The sequence below is a fragment of the Schistocerca americana genome, chromosome 3 (assembly GCF_021461395.2).
Source record: "Schistocerca americana isolate TAMUIC-IGC-003095 chromosome 3, iqSchAmer2.1, whole genome shotgun sequence".
Taxonomy (NCBI): domain Eukaryota; kingdom Metazoa; phylum Arthropoda; class Insecta; order Orthoptera; family Acrididae; genus Schistocerca; species Schistocerca americana.
Window position 1 is genome coordinate 236,215,767 of NC_060121.1, and position 17,911 is coordinate 236,233,677.

Consider the following 17,911-nt stretch of genomic DNA (forward strand, 5'->3'; position numbering starts at 1 on the left):
TGGACAGAAATACAAAGTAATGAGTACAGATTATTCACATTGTTATTTAGCATTTATTGATCTCACAACAGCTTTAAAAAGTGAAACAGCAATTGCCTGTTGTAAAATTAGTATCTCGGCTGTGAACTAGCTTCAAATTGCAACATAGCCGTTAATTTCTGCAAAAAAATTTTAAAGCCTATCTTCCGTAATTAAGAACAATTCAGTTCTGTGCATTAGTCTCCAAACTAGCGTCAAAACAATGATTAATAAGGTAAGCTTCAGTTTAAGATAACCTGAGCAAATTTTCTTTCATTCACACACCCAGAGCAGATTTATATCGGATGCAGCAGCGAAAATGTTCTTGTTTGCTCCTTAACTCTTCAACACTTATCACTATCTGAAATACATCCAGTTCAGATTCGGTTCTGTGTTCACTATTTCGCCGGCCGGAGTGGCCGAGCGATTCTAGGCGCTTCAGTCTAGAACCGCGCGACCACTACGGTCGCAGTTTCGAATCCTGCCTCGGGCATGGATGTGTGTGATGTCCTTAGTTTAGTTAGGTTTAAGTAGTTCTAAGTTCTAGGGGACTGATGACCTCAGCTGTTAAGTCCCATAGTGCTCAGAGCCATTTGACCTATTTTTTCAATATTTCGTTCATGATCATTTTTGTTGGCAATTTCAATATCAGTGTACCAAGCCAGATGGCACAGTGATTAGCACACTGGATTCGCAGTTGGGAGCGTAATGGTTCAATCCCATATCCAGTCATCCTGATTTAGGTTTTCCATGATTTCCCAAAATTGCATTAGGCAAATGCTGGATTGGTTCCTTTTTAAAGGGCACTGGTTACTTCCTTCCCCATTTTTCCCTAATCCGATGAGACTGTTTGACCCACTCCCTGAAATAAACGAAGTAACCATCAACCAACTTCCCTGCATTCAATATATTCCATCTTATGTAACCACTGAGTGAAAATAGTCTTATCGTCTGGTACTAAGACATCCATTCTGTTCTTGTGAAAGAAGATCTCTTTAATGTTGTTATTACAACCTCATTTTTATGAGATGACAGCAAGTTATCAACATGAGCAAGCATTGACGGCAGCATGTACATTGTTAATGTATGCAGGATCTTTAGGGTAGCTCTCCTTCGAATAGCAGTTTCTGGAGTTGTGAAAAAAGAAGGCAGTTTTGTTACTTAACAGTAAATCTTACAGTTGACATTTGGGGCTTGAAAGCCACATACAACTGTTAGGAAGGGGAACATCTCGGAGCACTTACCAGGTACAGGACGCTGGTCCCTAGAATTTCTCGCACCAGTGTGCAGACAATGATTTCTGCTGAAGAGTCGAAAGACCTGGATCTACCGGTGAGGCGTTTCCGGCTACGGCAGGTAGAAGGGTGCAGAAGAGAAGTGGGTTACCTGGCCAAAACGTTCCGACAATCTCATAAACGTCCATTGTGTAAAGGGATTGCATCCATAAAAATCCCTGAGTTCCCATGTTTGCCTTTGACTGGAGACTATCAATGGAGCCATGAGATCGTGTCATCCCTCTGCCTGCTGAGTTTTTTGGGTATCCACGGGCCTTCAGAAGAATTTTATCTCGGAACACAGCATTTATGGTGGCTCTGAAGTGGTCTATGTTGGCACACAGAAGCTCTTCTCTTAGTTTAGCTGAAGCATCTGGTCAGACATACTGTAACGTTTGGCCTATGCAGTTAACGATCTCTGGCAGAAATGTGTTGTTCACTTTGGGCCGAAACAGAAACTCAAAATGTGCTGCCTTAAGTGCCCATAAGAGAAAGAATTCAGGAACTTAATATCGTCTCCTCGCTGCACAGGGATTTACGAGTCAGGGATTGGCTGCTTCTCCAGCGGGGAATTGAATATTATTAACTTTGATTATGACTGGCCAGAGGGTACAGCAGATGAGTTTGAGGGACAAAATGGCGCTAGTAGAGGCTTGTGATTGGCATGAAACCCTTAGGGACCACTTATGTGGGTTCCTATTTCGACTTTACTGAGGTTTGACGGAAAGGGAGGGGCAGGGAAACAAAACTTGTGATTCAGACTCTGGTCTGGGGAAGAGATTCCGGTCTTGTTGTGAGTGGGCTGCACTTGGAACACTCATCCTGAGGTTGATTTTGCACTAGCACTTGTCTTGACTGGGAAGCCTGGGGAGAAGTCTTAGCTGTACCAACAGTTTAGACCTCAGTCATCTCCGACAACTTGCTGTGCCGGAGACAATCTTACGTATATCAGGGCCACATTCTTGACGTTCGATCTCTTTTTGAACACTGCCGTAGTGGTGAGACAAATTGGTCTGTGAAAGGACTGGTGAATGCAAGTGTCACATGCGGGAATCTTCCGAGATTTCAGGGCACAATCAGAAAGTAATTGCAATCTCTATAACTAACCACCAGCCCACAACTTTGCATATTTCGTGCCCGCAGTAACGAAATACAGACGACACACATCTCCATTCAGCAGATCCTTGCACCACGGCCGTCACCTGAGACAGCATTACGAGTCAGGAAAGGGGCATAGCACTTCTGTCCTGGCTTGTCACGCCAAATAGAATCACAGTCTCGCCACTTGTTCTCAGCTGCACAGTATAACTTCTATTTAAAATAAATTTATCAAAGATTATTCAGTGTTAGATAATTTCAGACTGCGTTATCCATGTTCTGAGCCTGGAGAAATAGATTAAAAAATAAACCTTAGTCTTTGCCAAACAAATGCCATCCAGTGGAGAGCTAATTATTCGTTGTTTTTATTTGTACTACTAACAGTTCACGATTTATTTGTCATCTCACTTAAACTGTGTTGTTTGTCCAATTTTATGATCAATAAACTTCTGATTTTTTTATAAAAAATTAATCCCATGTTGATATATTAATCACCCATCAATAACTAACTACAGTAATGACATGGCCGCCATCTCATTAAATTATATCAACATTCAAGCTTTATTTAAGATTCTGATAAAAAGACAACCTCCAATGCAGGCTAGCAATGAAAGCCACTGTTAGCAGTCAGACCCGGTTTAGCAGAAGCATGGCCAGTTGGACAAGTGGAAGGTTTACAGGTTACAGTGATTGGTGCCAGAGTGTAAAGTTACTGTCACTTGTAGCTTTCAAATCAAACTGCAAGGCCAGTTTAGTTTTGCATTTGTTAGCTATAAATAACGCAGAATATAAAGTGTGTAGAACTACTGAGCTCGCAGTGTAAACTGTGTTGTAGGGTTGCATCATACCAAATGGTTCAAATGGCTCTGAGCACTATGGGACTTAACTTCTGAGGTCATCAGTCCCCTAGAACTTAGAACTACTTAAACCTAACAGACCTAAGGACATCACACACATCCATGCCCGCGTCAGGATTCGAACCTGCGACCGTAGTGGTCGCGCGGTACCAGACTGAAGGGCCTAGAAGCGCTCGGCCACCTGGGCCGGCTGCATCATACCCCAAGCTACGAATTCTACTTAACAATTCAAATTAATAGCAGTTCGCAACAGTGACTATTCGATACGAACACTCACAATGAACTGAATGAAATATACTGAGGAGTAGATGTGTAGAACAACGAAAATTACGGCGTCATGCGCATTGGAGTGTTGGAAAGGGTATCGTCATACCCTGCGACACCGACTGAGGGTTAAGGTCTATTCCCATTTAATTCACGTATGAAGTGTGGGAGACAGCACTGCTTCAAGGTCTCTAAGTGCTCTGTAAATAGCGTGATCTTATCGTCATGGTCCGCGCTGAAACGATTCGTATGGGGCTCCTAGATTACCCACTTAATGTTGATACTTCCCTCCTATGTAAACGCTCAGTTTCCTTGGTTAGTCCTGTTCAGTATGGACAGTACTCTGGGGCTCTAGGATGCCCCTCAAGAGTGTTTTCTAAGATACCAGCTTTGTGGTATGATTTCTCCGATATCCTACAAATGAACAGATATCTGTCAACTTCTTTATCTATAGCGAAGGTTACGAACAGGATCGAAATGGTTGGTATTAAAATCGATCAATACAGAATTATAAATCAAATGATGAACGAAAATCATTATTCTCGTTGAAAGTGGTGTTCATTCACCAAATACATTTATGACAAAATTTATAAATGTGATAGAAGGCAAAGCAAAAGTCTCTCTTGGAATCCATTTGAAGGGTGAAGTCGCGATGTGTATCAATATCTAATGCAATCATCTGTGTATCATTGCTGTGATGGTTGCCTATCCTCTACTACACTCCTGGAAATGGAAAAAAGAACACATTGACACCGGTGTGTCAGACCCACCATACTTGCTCCGGACACTGCGAGAGGGCTGTACAAGCAATGATCACACGCAAGGCACAGCGGACACACCAGGAACCGCGGTGTTGGCCGTCGAATGGCGCTAGCTGCACAGCATTTGTGCACCGCCGCAGTCAGTGTCAGCCAGTTTGCCGTGGCATACGGAGCTCCATCGCAGTCTTTAACACTGGCAGCATGTCGCGACAGCGTGGACGTGAACCGTATGTGCAGTTGACGGACTTTGAGCGAGGGCGTATAGTGGGCATGCGGGAGGCCGGGTGGACGTACCGCCGAATTGCTCAACACGTGGGGCGTGCGGTCTCCACAGTACATCGATGTTGTCGCCAGTGGTCGGCGGAAGGTGCACGTGCCCGTCGACCTGGGACCGGACCGCAGCGACGCACGGATGCACGCCAAGACCGTAGGATCCTACGCAGTGCCGTAGGGGACCGCACTGCCACTTCCCAGCAAATTAGGGACACTGTTGCTCTTGGGGTATCGGCGAGGACCATTCGCAACCGTGTCCATGAAGCTGGGCTACGGTCCCGCACACCGTTAGGCCGTCTTCCGCTCACGCCTCAACATTGTGCAGCCCGCCTCCGGTGGTGTCGCGACAGGCGTGAATGGAGGGACGAATGGAGACGTGTCGTCTTCAGCGATGAGAGTTGCTTCTGCCTTGGTGCCAATGATGGTCGTATGCGTGTTTGGCGCCGTGCAGGTGAGCGCCACAATCAGGACTGCATACGACCGAGGCACACAGGGCCAACACCCGGCATCATGGTATGGGGAGCGATCTCCTACACTGGCCGTACACCACTGGTGATCGTCGAGGGGACACTGAATAGTGCACGGTACATCCAAACCGTCATCGAACCCATCGTTCTACCATTCCTAGACCGGCAAGGGAACTTGCTGTTCCAACAGGACAATGCACGTCCGCATGTATCCCGTGCCACCCAACGTGCTCTAGAAGGTGTAAGTCAACTACCCTGGCCAGCAAGATCTCCGGATCTGTCCTCCATTGAGCATGTTTGGGACTGGATGAAGCGTCGTCTCACGCGGTCTGCACGTCCAGCACGAACGCTGGTCCAACTGAGGCGCCAGGTGAAATGGCATGGCAAGCCGTTCCACAGGACTACATCCAGCATCTCTACGATCGTCTCCATGGGAGAATAGCAGCCTGCATTGCTGCGAAAGGTGGATATACACTGTACTAGTGCCGACATTGTGCATGCTCTGTTGCCTGTGTCTATGTGCCTGTGGTTCTGTCAGTGTGATCATGTGATGTATCTGACCCCAGGAATGTGTCAATAAAGTTTCCCCTTCCTGGGACAATGAATTCACGGTGTTCTTATTTCAATTTCCAGGAGTGTATATGTAACTACACTGGTGTAGCAGCCCAGTCAACAAAGGAAAAATAGAAGAGAAAATTCGTGTAATCGCAAATTTTTTTCAGTACTGGGAGGAAGGGGCAGTGTCATGAACAAAATACTTAAAATTTTGACTGGTGTGGTGTGAGCGAGGGAGTGGAGGTCCGTGTGTCACTTCCTTATGTTCTCCTCGAACATCTAGAAAATCACGTCTTCTGACAAAGTCGGTTCCCAGTACAAAATCAAAATGCATTGAAATTCCTACAGGGAAGATCCTGTTCATTTTTTATGTAAATTAATAGTTTAAAATAGTCTATAATGGTATAAAACTGGAATTTATTGTTACATGAAGTAGATTAAGAACAAATATAAAATGTTTTACAGCTCATAAGTGCAGGAGAGGAATATTAAGGTATAAATTATGTTCTGTGGGTGTAACTAGTTGGTAAAGGTGAAGGGGGGGGGGGGCTGGAGGTTAGAAGCATGAGGGATGGCAGGTCGCCTGATCGCAGTCAGGCACTTCCCTCGTTCATAGGTCTGCAAACTAAAGTGTGAGCAGGCGATTCGATTCCCTATTCTCTCTACCAGACAGCGACACAAAAACTACTGCGGAATAATTCATAAAGTTCTACCCAGCCTTCCGCAGCTTCCCTTACGAATCACTGGCGACCCAGTGCGCAGACATTCCCTGGTGGGGTAGGAGAGATCTCTCTTCAGCTGCGTAGTACTAACCAAACGGAGTGTAAAGAATCACTGTGTGCACGAAAATCTTTTCCCGGTTCTGATTTTATTGAAACAGTCGTGTACTTCTACGTTTGCTGAACGTAGTATTTCTCCTCCCTTTGTGTGACTGATTACGTGGGACGAATCGACCCTACGTCTTTTATCAACATTCAAACCATCAAATCGCACAGTCCTTGCTGAGCATATAATTAATTACAAAAATAATTTCTTGTGTAAGGGACCTTAGCGGACTTATATTTGTTCATGATGTAATAATCTTTTTGATATGGAGAGGGAATTCTATGTAATAAATGTTCGATGCTAGAAACGATTCCTAGTTTATTTAGACTTTTCATGCTATCCATTCCTATAGTTACTGTTATGTGTGTTAAATGACTCTGAAATTACACTCCACAAGATAGTAAGAGTAACCGAATAATATTGCCTCTTAGTTTCAAAAATTAATCCATAGAGGAATAGTTGCTATGTTATGCTGGTACAAGATTCCAAGCATTCTATCCGTTGCGAGGCTTAATGTTTTATTACCAAGTTCGCTTGGGCTTAACCTTTCGTCTGATGTTGATTCGTACGACTGTTGCACGTACGCTGAGCGACGACATGGTTTCAATAAGAGTAAACAAAAATTAAAAAGAAATGTCACTATTGCCTGAGCAACCTTCGTAATCCACCGAAATCCATCGAATATAGAGAAAGAGGTAGCTCCTCCGGCAGGGAAGCCGAATGCTTCGAAGACCAGAAGCCAATTTTTCCTACCTCTTGGGTATGCTTAAGCAAGCACAGGCAAGGAGGAAACAATTTGTCCATCAAAATCATTCATGATATCGGCTTCGAGAAATAGCGTATCTCTTTTAAAGTGCCAAAAAATATCAAGACGCAACATGAATTTAAGCTTCTGTGGTTTATCCTGATCTTTACGTTAGTAATAATAATAATAGTAATTATTATTATTATTATCTACACCTACACCTACACCTACATGGACACTCTGCAAATCAAATGTAAGTGCCTCGCAGAGGGTTCATCGAACCACGTTCACAATTATAATAATAAAATACCAATCGATATCTGAATAAAAATCGAAAATGGAGAAGAACTGAAAAAAGAACGGTCAGATGTTTTGTGAAATTATTGGTCTAAAAAAAAAGAGAGACAAAACATTTGGCTCTTCTTTGCATGACGCTCGGAATCACATATAGAAAATGAGGTGCCGACTGATAATGTAAATTTTGATGTGTAATTTAGAATGTCAGAATTTTAATGATTGCAAGAAGATATTTGTCTGAGTGCTCACAATACGTCACGAACGTATGAGCTTTTCAGCTGTTTTACATGATTTCGAGTATCATGTTCTCGAATGTTTCTCAATACTGTTTCATTCCTCCCTTAAAAAAAAAAAATATACAGTTTTGGGGTTCCGAATTTCAATTAGTAGAAAAAAAAACCTTGTAATATCGCTTAGTTTTCCGTCTGTCTATCGCAATGTTACAAACCTTTTTCCCAGGGACAGGTCGACTTAACTTGAAATTTATGCCACATACTGTGGTCTTTCTTATCTTGTAGGTGTAAAGCATGCAAGCTTTTAAGTCAGTACAATTATAAGATACGGACATTTGTGTCACATGTTTTAATATTCTCGAACTCATTCAACAAAACCTAGATGGTACTTCGCGTTACCTAGTATCATCAAATTTAGCGAAAAGGAATCATTCACTGTATAACCAAACGAAAAAATCCGAAAACTGTAGATCTGTTATTATATCACACGAAAGAATTTTTTGTCATATCTTATCTACCTCTCCGTCTGTTCGTTTATTAAGACCCCTTTTCCTCGGGAACGGGTAAACGTATGAAATTGAAATTTATGTCCTATGCTAAGGTCTATATGCCGTTGTCGGTATAATGTATGTAAGTTTCTAAGCCAAAAGATAGTGGCCGTTTCTGTCACGTATTTTGATCCTCGCAAACTCACTCATCAAAACGTACACGTTACTTTCTGTTGGACTAGAATCATGAAATTTGGCAAGATGCAAGGTTTTCCAATACAAATAAAGGAAAAATTCCGAAAATCGTTAATCTGTAATTACGTCACACGAAGAAAGTTTCTTTTGTCATTTGATGTCCGAAGTCAAACTTGAAAATCACTAACTCTCCATTTAGGTTGACCGGGTCGCAACGGTACAAGTGAAACATCAGGCAATAAATGACTGTATTGAGGAATTACTGCATGTAGATATGGCGTTTCACATACTACGCGAACCGTCATATCTACGTGCAGTAAACTCTCCTGGATATCTGATGGTGGATAAATTCAGAAGCGCGTCAATTTGATCAATAAAATCATTCCTTCCTGGTGTCTGACTTCTACCAGTGCGACCCTGTCAGCCTAAATGGAGAACTTCTGATTATTATAATAATGGTCGCCTGCATCCTGCAAGAATTTATGTGACATTTATAATATTTCAATTAAAACATTTTCGAAAATCTTGGAATTCCTAGGATCAATATCTTGCCAGTGTCAGCGTCGATAAGAGGCAAAAATGGTTGAAATTCTCGATTCCCAGAATGGATGAACTGTTCGTATGAATAGTGAAGTTCGTACGGAAGCCTGAGTGCGGAAGTCATGCTCACACATGTCCAATTTTTTTAGTTTTTTCATGTACGAGGGTCACTCCAAAAGAAATGCACACTATTTTTGTAAAAATAAAGTTTTCATTCTGCATGTGAGTTAGTTTTACAGTGTGTAGATACATCCTTCCCACTTGTTTTCAAACTTAGTTCAACCTGTTCCTGTGAGTGGTGCCGTCACAGCGTGTCTTCAAGATGGTTACTACACTTGACGTTCGTCAGAAGCAACGTGCTGTCATAGAATTCCTGTGCTGTGAAAACGAGACAGTGGGAAACATCCACAAGAGGTTGAGAAAGGTGTATGGAGATGCTGCTGTCGATCGCAGTACAGTCAGTTCGTGGACAAGCAGGTTACATGATGAAAGCGGGCACGGCAATATTGAGGATTGTCCTCGCAGTGGCAGGCCTCGTACTGCACACACTCCAGACAATGTGCAGAGAGTTAACGAATTGGTGACTGCTGACAAGACGCATCACAGTGAACTAATTGTCAAGCTACGTTGGGATAGGGAAAGAAGTGTTTGGAGAATTCTGAAAGTGTTGGCGTGAAAAATGGTTTGTGCCAGGTAGGTTCTCAGGATGTTGACAGTGGCTCACAAAGAAACAAGAAAAACAGTATGTCGCGAACGTTTGAAACAGTACGAGAACGGTGGAGACGAATTTCTTGGAAGAACTGTGACAGGTGATGAAACATGGCTCCATCATTTTTCACCAGAGACGAAGAAGCAATCAGTGGAGTGGCATCATGCAAATTCACCCAAGGAAAAAAAAAAAAAAAAAAAAACTAAAAACCACACCTTCTGCTATGGCTACGGTGTTTTTCGATTCCGAAGGACTCTTGCTTGTGGACATGATGCCAAGTGGAACCACCATAAATTCTGATGCATATGTGATGACACTGAAGAAACTTCAAGCTCGACTGAGTCGTGTTCGACCACATCGGCAAAGGCAGGACGTTTTGCTGCTGCACGACAATGCACGGCCACATGTCTGTCAAAATACCATGGAAGGGATCACAAAACTCGGATGGACAACACTGGCTCTATGTGACTATAAAAAAAAATTGCTCTGAGCACTATAGGACTTAACTTCTAAGGTCATCAGTCCGACTATCACCTCCTTGGGAAACTGAAAGACTCTCTTCGTGGAACAAGGTTTGAAGATGATGACTCCGTTGTGCACGCTGCCAAACTGTGGCTCCAACAGGTTGGTATAGAATTTTACCGTGCAGGTATACAGGCGATGGTTCCAAAGTGGCGTAAGGCAGTTGAGAAAGATGGAAATCATATGGAGAAATCAAAATATTTTTCGTAAAGGATGTATCTACACACAGTAAAACTTTCAAACATGTAGAATAAAAGATGGATTAAAAAAAAAGTTGTGTGCATTTCTTTTGGAGTGACCCTCGTAGTTAACAGCCAATGCGCCATTCACTTACGACGCAGCTCGTCCAAATTTCCAAGGCAAATTGAAATGTTGCAAGTTACTTGTTTGTTACTCCTCTGCTTAGCTCGACGTTCCTCCAGTGTGTCTATGAACGGCTCTAACATCAGAGATCGCTGTTCAAGGGCAAATATGGGGAAACAGGATGTTTTCCCGGAACCCCACCTGCGGGGGAGCTCCGTAAATAGCTGCCAGGAGAGCGAGGCTGAGTTGTCCGGGCAGTTGCGTAACATCGGCTCCACAGAGGATGGACGACGTGCTATCGCTCGCAAACACAATTGAGGGCGCGCATCTGCGCGGCAGCATCAGAGGGCGGCGGCGGTGGCCGAGCCCTGGCGCTGATGCCCACGGTAATGTTCTGTCGGGCGCGGTACATGCGCCCTTTTCCGGAAATACGGCGCGCGCCCGCCAACGTTCCGCGGCTGCAGCTGACGGCTATCGGAAACTGATACTCCGGCCGCTGCGCGCATGCGGTTAACGGCGCAAACTGCTCTCAAACGTAAATTACAGTTCGGTTTCCACCGCTACAGCAACGTTTTTTGCACCGTCATTTGGGGAAAAAATTACACCCGACCGTTCGAGGGTACATAATTAACTCTGATCATTATTCCGGCAGTTGTTTTGCGTTCTAAAAATATATTAATCATACACGCTCCCTTTTTTTGTCACTAATTTCGAGAAAATTGATGTATTACAACAGTTTATAAGGTCCAAAAAACTATTTTACTCCACAGTACGGAAGCGCCACTAAATGACGATAAAATTATAATTACCGTTTGGTTCTAAAGCTTTAGCAACAGCCGTGTTTGCGGACTAAATTTTACTTTTTTTGATGATAAGCACCCTCTCGTCCCTATGCAATGCGTAATTGAACACTACAAGTCAGGAGAGGCGGCGTCGCCAGTATACAAGGTGTGTTTAGAAAGTATCTGGAATTTTGTAATTTCTCGCGTTGTATTCTACATCTACATCTACATCCATACTTCGCAAGCCACCTGATGGTGTGTGGCGGAGGGTACCTTGAGTACCTCTATCTGTTCTCCCTTCTATTCCAGTCTCGTATTGTTTGTGGAAAAAAGGATTGTCGGTATGCCTCTGTGTGGGCTCTAATCTCTCTGATTTTATCCTCATGGTCTCTTCGTGAGATATACGTAGGAGGGAACAATATACTACTTGACTCTTCGGTGAAGGTATGTTCTCGAAACTTTAACAAAAGCCCGTACCGAGCTACTGAGCGTCTCTCCTGCAGAGTCTTCCACTGGAGTTTATCTAGACCGATTCGAGCGATTTTTCGTTGTTGTGTTGGTAAACATGCCTGAAATGTATGTGCCCACTGCTAGCAATATTGGATGTTTAGACTGTAATCAGTTATCATGAAGGTTAGCTGAGTTTGCTTACGAAAGGCGATTTTTATTTTTGTTTCAAAAATGGAGAAGAGAATTTCTATCAAATTTTTCTGTAAAGAAGAAATAAAATTTAACAGTTTTAGAAATTTTGAATATTGCTTTTTGCAAGTCTGATAAGAGTAAAAAAATGGCTTACGAATGGTATAGCCGTTTCCAAGATGACTTTGAAGAAGTTGAAGGCGACGAACTTTCTGGAAGCACCATCACATCACCAACCAATGAAAACGTGGAAGAAGTGAAAGAAATGTTTTCGAACGTTTGCCGAATCACAATCAGAAAATTTTGCGATGACGTTAGCATATCAACTGCTGCACGGCACGAAATCTTTTCGGGTGATTTATGTATGGATTGCGTGAAAAAGAAAATGTGCTATACGTGTTGAATTCTGAGCAAAACCAATGGCAAATGGAAGTTGCTTAGGAGTCGCTAAATGAACTCATCAACGATGAAGAACTACTGAAACGTCTCACAAGTTACGAAACAGAGTGTGCGGGTACGACATTGAAACTAAGGTTCAATCGTCCCAGTGGAGGCATTCTGGATCGCCAAATCGAAACGAACTTGGCAAGTGCGGTCGAATGCGAAAGTTCTGTTCACTGCTTTATTCGATTTTAACGTCAAAGTGGATCACGAGTTCGTGTCACAAGATGAGAGGATCAACAAGGAGTATTGCCTACAAATTCAAAGCCGTTTGCGGAGAGCAATCGGAATAAAACGGCCAGATTTGTGGCGAAACAATTCGTGGTTTTTGTATCACCTTAATGCACTCGCACACACCGCATTGCTTATTCCTGAATTCTTGGAGAGAAACATTCAATTCTGCATTAAATATAGAGACGAGATGTATTCAGACCAGTTATTGCTCAATTCAAATTATGTTCTGTTGAGTCAAAAGTTAGCATACGAGTTTAAGGTTGATAACAGTTTGTGAGTACATAGTTTTCGTAGTACGTAGATATTTATAGAGTGGAAGGTAAAATAAGGCTAAATTTCATACAGAAACATATAGTGGGGGGTTACAATACAACAGAGCAGTAATACATCCAGGAACAACGATTAGTCCATATTGCTTTGCTCAGAGTAGGCTACGTACAGAAACCCTAAGTGATACAATTCAGATGCCCTAATGTTTATGCCATCAAAATACATTCTGTGGTGTTATGATTCAAACCTATATTCGAGAAATGTGTTGCGGATACATCTATGAACGTAGATGCTATGTTGGCTCTCGTATTAAGTTATGGCAGCTTGACAATCAAAAGAAGAGTACCGTAAGTGAAACTGAAAGATTTGTGATGTAAACAACAATGCACCATTTAGTGCCCAAAAATTCCAGGTTCACATTTATTTTCGACATATATTTTCTAGACAGTTAAACAAACGCTCATTGTCGTTGGAACAACTATGATATTTTTATCAGAAAGTGTACCCTGCAATTCACTATACCTTGCTATCGTAGAAACAAAGGTTAAAGCGTTTGGTGATTACATAGTATTGAAAAACTTCTAGTCCACCTTTATTACACTCCTGGAAATGGAAAAAAGAACACATTGACACCGGTGTGTCAGACCCACCATACTTGCTCCGGACACTGCGAGAGGGCTGTACAAGCAATGATCACACGCACGGCACAGCGGACACACCAGGAACCGCGGTGTTGGCCGTCGAATGGCGCTAGCTGCGCAGCATTTGTGCACCGCCGCAGTCCGTGTCAGCCAGTTTGCCGTGGCATACGGAGCTCCATCGCAGTCTTTAACACTGGTAGCATGCCGCGACAGCGTGGACGTGAACCGTATGTGCAGTTGACGGACTTTGAGCGAGGGCGTATAGTGGGCATGCGGGAGGCCGGGTGGACGTACCGCCGAATTGCTCAACACGTGGGGCGTGAGGTCTCCACAGTACATCGATGTTGTCGCCAGTGGTCGGCGGAAGGTGCACGTGCCCGTCGACCTGGGACCGGACCGCAGCGACGCACGGATGCACGCCAAGACCGTAGGATCCTACGCAGTGCCGTAGGGGACCGCACCGCCACTTCCCAGCAAATTAGGGACACTGTTGCTCCTGGGGTATCGGCGAGGACCATTCGCAACCGTCTCCATGAAGCTGGGCTACGGTCCCGCACACCGTTAGGCCGTCTTCCGCTCACGCCCCAACATCGTGCAGCCGGCCTCCAGTGGTGTCGCGACAGGCGTGAATGGAGGGACGAATGGAGACGTGTCGTCTTCAGCGATGAGAGTCGCTTCTGCCTTGGTGCCAATGATGGTCGTATGCGTGTTTGGCGCCGTGCAGGTGAGCGCCACAGTCAGGACTGCATACGACTGAGGCACACAGGGCCAACACCCGGCATCATGGTGTGGGGAGCGATCTCCTACACTGGCCGTACACCACTGGTGATCGTCGAGGGGACACTGAATAGTGCACGGTACATCCAAACCGTCATCGAACCCATCGTTCTACCATTCCTAGACCGGCAAGGGAACTTGTTGTTCCAACAGGACAATGCACGTCCGCATGTATCCCGTGCCACCCAACGTGCTCTAGAAGGTGTAAGTCAACTACCCTGGCCAGCAAGATCTCCGGATCTGTCCCCCATTGAGCATGTTTGGGACTGGATGAAGCGTCGTCTCACGCGGTCTGCACGTCCAGCACGAACGCTGGTCCAACTGAGGCGCCAGGTGGAAATGGCATGGCAAGCCGTTCCACAGGACTACATCCAGCATCTCTACGATCGTCTCCATGGGAGAACAGCAGCCTGCATGCTGCGAAAGGTGGATATACACTGTACTAGTGCCGACATTGTGCATGCTCTGTTGCCTGTGTCTATGTGCCTGTGGTTCTGTCAGTGTGATCATGTGATGTATCTGCCCCCAGGAATGTGTCAATAAAGTTTCCCCTTCCTGGGACAATGAATTCACGGTGCTCTTATTTCAATTTCCAGGAGTGTAGTTATCGAGTCGATTTTCACGTATCTTATATTTCTATTATTCCAATACGAATGGCAATAAAAAAAAACATCAATTCCAGTAACGTAAACCGCACTCCACTTTCATAAAACCTTTCACAGACAGTACTCAGTCACGTCACAATGAATGAATTTCTAGAATTAAGTGCAAATTGTCAATTACTTAGAACTACATGTACCGCTCAAAAAAAAATCCAGTGCTATATCTTTTACAGCGTATCGTATTTTGTGCTACATAAATTGTTTGCCCTGGTTTGTAAAATAAATAAAAATTATAAAACTATCAGTAGCTCTCAAATATATGTGGTGATTGTTGTACGGAATTCAGATCGGGAAGTCGTGTCATTCAACAACTTTGTTTTCAGTAATTTCATGCACGAGGTTACTCTTGTATGACAAATAACATCTCTACGGGTCTACACAGTCTTTCATGGGATAACAGATGGTCGTTTCCGAGTAAAACAATGATGGAGGGAATTAAGATTTAGTGCAACATACAGTCGACAATGAGGTCATTAAAGACAGAGCTAAAGTTCATTTTAGAGAAAGATGTGTGAAAGTCAGCCATGTCATTTTTAAAGAATCTTTCCTTGGATATTTCTTAAGCAATTCAGGGTACTCACAGAAAACAAGAACCTACGTGTCCAGATGACAATCTGCATCATTCGCGTTAGAATGCGAGTCGAGTGTCTTAGTCACTGCACCAAGTCACTGAGTTTCACGGACCATATTTCATCCGAAGACATAACTTTTACGGATGGCTAAAATCTGTTAGAAGATATTGCCGTTTGGCCATATCGAAATATGTGTACAACCACTTCAGCTGTTACCACAGGGGGGCAACGATATCCACACAAGAGATCGTCGCTACACACTCCTTTTCCACATCACTCACAGAAGTTACAGGGAGTATGTCCTTTGATTACAGATGAGATAAAGGAACGGGAAATGTAATGTAATTTTTCACTGCGTTTGTATAGGGCCTGGTAAACCAAATATTAGTGAGAGTCATTAAACATGGTGCACAGTGCTCTGACGGAGCATACCATGCTAACAAACAGGGAAACTATTAACTCTGGAAGTCATAGCTATATTGTTTCAGCTACAAGTTTTTGAAATCTTAGCTTCGTTTCATATGCAGCAATGCATGACCTAAAAAGATCAGCAACCCGTATATGACCTATGACACTCTTTATGGTGCAAAATCCTAACATTATAAGCTATTAATCTATTAAATTTGACGAGTAGTGTAAAAATGACCGTTCATAGTGAAGTTGAGATATGAGAACGTGACACATAAGGTTCATAAAATTGTGTAATTTTTTCAGCGTAATTATTTCCTAACACTGACGTGAGGAACGCAACAGATACAAATATTTACACCGGATGAAAAACTGCATTTTTTATTTTTTAGAGAAAGTTAAAGCATTTTCTGAAATACATAGGTTGGGTATCAATGTAGCGTAACTTCATTGTCATAACATGTCGTAGCAGACAATTCCTTTCCGGTGATAGCCGCATCATCAAATCGACGCAATGTTACTGAGGTAGGTGACGTTATGGTGTGCTTGTGAACTTATATACGGGAGCCAGCGTTATTTATAAAGGACATGATCGATATCCTTTTCAAATCAAGCTTCTGCTTCAACTCCAATTACCTTGTTGTCCTCGCTTCGATAAAACGTAAACTCCCTGATTTCTCTTTTTACCTACCAATTTCACGCTAGTCGCATTTGTACGGGGTACGTCAAACGGAGAAGACATTTCTCAGCAACCTCGTTTCGGTCAGTACCACTGAAGTTCATCGCGGCCTAATGGTTCCGTACACCTCTGCAAACTGCGCACCCAATGAAGACCATCAGTGCAGTTCTGACGGGAGTAGCAGAGAAGACAGAAATAGGAAGGCGATATATGACTTCGCAACAACATTCACGTGCATCACGTTGCTACCATCTTCATCCCAGCACACCGTGAAAGGTACACGGGCACTTGCTTCGCCATTCATTGTTTTCTCCAAGTGCTGACTTCCGTTTCGTGTAATGTTAGCTCTGCGTACATTTAGACAACGTGATATCCTCAGTTCCGTCCGTTACTCAAGTTATTAGTGTCGGTAATAATAACGTCGTGTGACGAGGGCCTCCCGTCGTGTGGACCGCTCGCCTGGTGCAATTCTTCCGATCTGACGCCACTTCGGCGACTTGCGCGTCGGTGGGGATGAAATGATGATGATTAGGACAACAGAATACCCAGTCCCTGAGCGGAGAAAATCTTCGACCCAGCCGGGAATTGAACCTGGGCCCTTAGGACTGACAGTTCTGTCGCCTTGACCACTCAGCTACCGGGGGCGGACACTAATGACGGTAACCTATCAGTACTCACCGGGCACCTTCGATTTCAATCGACTCAATTACGATGAGCCACCGTGACGACTGTCTTCAAGAAGAACGTCTTAATTTTTATCCCGCTTACGAAGTTCTCTGTTAGAGCGGCGTAATAGAACGCTGAAACTAATTTAACCTTAGATTACTTAACAATCGTAAAATTTACGATTATAATAGCGTATAAAACATGACATTTTGTAATTAATTTGGCTTGTATCATACAATTGGAGACCTAATAACTGTAACTAATATATAACCTATACAATTCGGCTTCCTTTGAATGAAATATGAAGTAGTAAACCTGACAGTGGTTGAGCAGTAAGGTAACGGATCCCCTCCCCCCTCCATTTACTGTTCTTGGGTTAAGGAATTCACGAACGTTGAGGTACGGTGTATGCTCCGAATTTCCTGAATAGGAAGACTGTGATGGTATATTTCGTGGCGGGTAACGCAGTAGCCCATATACCCGAAATATCTCCGCTGGAGGGATGAAGTGGGGTGCGGCGAGGTTCCCGTTAGCGGGCCTATGGAGTCGGAGCGCAGCCCCGGCCAAAAGCACAAGGTATTTGCTCGATGCCGCTGCCGCACCTTCCCATTCATCTTGCTCCGGCTGCGAGGGCAAACACGGCTCCCGCCGAATTTCTCGCGAGTGCTTCGCGGGGCAGCCTATCGGCGCGCCAGGCTACAAGCCAATTTTCCCCC